The following is a 4,200-nucleotide window of genomic DNA, read 5'->3' as shown; positions in this document are numbered from 1 at the left end:
GATTCTGTCTGTTAATACAAAGGTGGCATCTGCTAGAAAAACATAAGGAACTGGTAGGTTTCCATCACGAAGAGAAGTTGATTGGGGAACTACATCAGTGTCCTGAAATTTGTGGTAAAGCAAACTGTCATGGAAAACTGCACCATCACTCATCTGGCCAGAGGTACCAATGTCTGCAAACAAAAAGTTGCAGTCACTGTCAGCTACATCTAGCATTATTGTATTGAAACAACTTTTATAATTAAAAAACTCTGATCCACTATTGATAGGAGTCTGTATTTTGACATGTTTGCCATCCAGACTCCCAGGCAATGTGGGAATTGCCAAGGATTTTCAAATCTTTGTGCTACAAGAAGCAATTCTTCACTACTTGCAGGCAACTGAAAGAGAAATAAAGAAAAATGGATTACTACTTTCACTATAATAGTGTAAATGATTGTGGTTCACATTACTAATTTTAGGATACAGTTTCCAATAACTAACATTGTGCATTTCTTTCAGACTTCTTCCACTGAAACAGACTATGAAATAGAAGAAACAGATACAGTGGCAAAAGAATCACCTGCCAATACTAAACGCCATAGATGCCAGATACAGAACATGCTAAAAAATCAAATGAACCAGACTGTCTCAGATGTAAAAGCTTGATCAGAAAGGAAATAATGTGATCCTAATGAGATAGATTTATACTACCAACTGTCGGCAAAGAAAATTAAAAAATTTGATGAGCAAGAAAACGAGGACATTAGGCACGCAATAGACAATTTCTTATGTGAAAAGCAAACAGTGAAAAACCAGCACAGAGCAGTGCACCTGAACTCATATTCTTGAGTGAGTATCGCACATTTGCCGATCAGCACTGCCTTCCTTTGATAACACTGTTCGATGTAGGGTCTTGCAGTAAGAATACGATAATATGTGAAGTAGCAAGTAGTTAACGAGTTTTATGGTTAAGATTCATAAATGTAATAGATTAAAATTGTGTAAAAGGTGTACTGTGTGTAGTATTTTGTGTCCTTATGTTTCATGTGTTGATCAAAGACGCTGAAACAACGACGGCGGACAGGCAGGAGCACGGTAATGGCAGCTTGGGAAGTTGGTCGCTGCACGCACTAAGCCGACAGCCATGCCACGCCAGAGAACGGCGTTGTTGGGCCAGCAGATTCGACACAGAGTAAAGTATAACATTGTTAATACGATAGAGAAACTGTTACTACTATAATTTGGTTCAGTTCATGTCTTTTCTCCACTGAAGTAAGTCATTTAATGGAAATGTATACCATACTCTGTGAATTCTGAAGATCTGTCAATAAACCAATGGAGAAGATAATTATTATGAAAAGAAAAAAAAACTGCTGTTGAAGATTTTTTGTTTTCGAAGTGTGCTTGCTTGAAGTCGGTTATCAAAACTGAATCTAGATCCTAATCGACTAAAAAGAAAAGACCACGGACTAAATAAAACACAACCAAGAAACATTGGACAATCATATGACTGCTTGTCTTCTTTTTTTTTTTTTTGTTTGCTTAAAGACACGAATAATTTCTTCTCGTGATTGTGAGTGAGGGTTTTAAATAGTGGGAATAGTTAAAAGTTAATCTGAAAGTTCTTAACAGTTTTAAATGTTTATTGAAAGTTAACATTGAAAAGTGAAATATTTTGATGGTTACATTACGCGGATTAGAGATATGCTTAACGCTATTGCACATTTGACTGTTTAGTAATACACGCGAGCATATCTGGTTGCCTTGAGAAGAGAAACAAACAGCAATATGTCCGAATACTAAAAGTAGCCTGAGAATAAAAGCTATTTGTGCTCCTTTATCCTTTCTGAAAGTTCAAACCTGCAAAATGTAGAGAACAATTCTTTAGAAGAGGCGACGTTAAGTATCAGTCCATTCAGTATAATTGATAGCACGGTCGTGCTGATCTGTAGATACATTTCTGTGGACAGTACATGTCCAGATGTCCCAGTATTGTAGGTGTCAGCCGAGATTTTGGGACATGGCCTGAAGAATACTGGATTATTGACGATGATGTGTGATAACAATATGGCCAGAGAGGAATAGAAACGAAGAAAATACGGGCACCAAAACAAAGCGAAAACGAAATTAACTCACAAATCAACGTTATGATTTGAAACTAAGAAGAAAGAAGACGACGGAGAAGAGGGAAAACACAAGAAAGAAGATGAAGGGCAAGTATAAAGACGAAAACACAAGAAAAGAATAAGAGGCCCTGGGGATAAATAAAAAGAGAGGGGGAAGTTTCTTACAGATCCTGGTGTTGATGAGCATAGGCGTCTAGGAGCCACGTGATCACCAGCCTAACAGCGTCACAGAAGCTAGTACAAGTTGTAGCTGATCTGCCTGGAGGGTATAGTGGCCTGCCAGTGCACTGATATGAAGTGCAGCTATCGCCAAATTACTGCATTCGACGGGTTGTCTCAATGCAACCGTATTTGACAGTATTAATTAAATCTGGTGAGTTAAGTGAACAATAGCTAGTAGTGTTTTTCATTGATGATATCAGTTGGAGTGTTAAGTAGTTCATAACTTCCAGATGAGAAGTTAAGGAGTTAACTGCTTAAGTAATTATACTAAATCCATAGAATGAACATAAAGTCAGGATATAACTAAACTATTAATCCCAGATATTTATTTAACTATTCAAAGAAAAGGGAATTTATAATCAGTACTTAATTAATACGATAAGAAAATGGTTGAAACATGGGATTCTATGCGTGAATGGGAACTTGCTATTAAGGGAGCTTTGTCCACCATGGATGATAAGATTAAAAATGCTTCGACCCCTCAATGTACTGCCATTAAAAACGCTTTGACCACTCAAAGTGATGCTATGGATGATAAGATTAAAAGTGCTGTAGAGAATGCTTTGACTGCCCAGAGTAATGCTACAGATGATAGGATTAAGAAAGCTTTGACCCATCATAGTGCTGCCCTTCGGGGCACTATGGCCATTCGAAGTGATGCTATGGATGATAAAATTAAGAATGCTTTGACTGATCATAATGCTGCCCATAACGATGCTATGGCTGTTCAAAGTAACGTTATGGATGATAAAATTAAGAATACTTTGGCCAGTCATAGTTCTGCCCTGGAGAATGCTATGGCCAATAAGATGAGAGGACTGTTTAAGAACGAGCTTCAGGAAGTAAAGATAGGAATCATAAGTTGGAAACCGAGATAGAGGCTGTGAATAGACAACTAGAGAAACATCTTAGTGATTCTAGGGAGGAAAAGGATAATATACAGACCAAAAAAATCAGAAGAGATTAAAAATGATGTAGATAATAAACTCGTCTAGGTAGTAGATCATATACACTCCTGGAAATGGAAAAAAGAACACATTGACACCGGTGTGTCAGACCCACCATACTTGCTCCGGACACTGCGAGAGGGCTGTACAAGCAATGATCACACGCACGGCACAGCGGACACACCAGGAACTGCGGTGTTGGCCGTCGAATGGCGCTAGCTGCGCAGCATTTGTGCACCGCCGCCGTCAGTGTCAGCCAGTTTGCCGTGGCATACGGAGCTCCATCGCAGTCTTTAACACTGGTAGCATGCCGCGACAGCGTGGACGTGAACCGTATGTGCAGTTGACGGACTTTGAGCGAGGGCGTATAGTGGGCATGCGGGAGGCCGGGTGGACGTACCGCCGAATTGCTCAACACGTGGGGCGTGAGGTCTCCACAGTACATCGATGTTGTCGCCAGTGGTCGGCGGAAGGTGCACGTGCCCGTCGACCTGGGACCGGACCGCAGCGACGCATGGATGCACGCCGAGACCGTAGGATCCTACGCAGTGCCGTAGGGGACCGCACCGCCACTTCCCAGCAAATTAGGGACACTGTTGCTCCTGGGGTATCGGCGAGGACCATTCGCAACCGTCTCCATGAAGCTGGGCTACGGTCCCGCACACCGTTAGGCCGTCTTCCGCTCACGCCCCAACATCGTGCAGCCCGTCTCCAGTGGTGTCGCGACAGGTGTGAATGGAGGGACGAATGGAGACGTGCCGTCTTCAGCGATGAGAGTCGCTTCTGCCTTGGTGCCAATGATGGTCGTATGCGTGTTTGGCGCCGTGCAGGTGAGCGCCACAATCAGGACTGCATACGACAGAGGCACACAGGGCCAACACCTGGCATCATGGTGTGGGGAGCGATCTCCTACACTGGCCGTA

The sequence above is a fragment of the Schistocerca piceifrons genome, chromosome 8 (genome assembly GCF_021461385.2).
Source record: "Schistocerca piceifrons isolate TAMUIC-IGC-003096 chromosome 8, iqSchPice1.1, whole genome shotgun sequence".
Classification (NCBI taxonomy): domain Eukaryota; kingdom Metazoa; phylum Arthropoda; class Insecta; order Orthoptera; family Acrididae; genus Schistocerca; species Schistocerca piceifrons.
The sequence above is the reverse complement of the archived record's forward strand: the minus strand, read 5'-3'. Positions refer to the sequence as shown.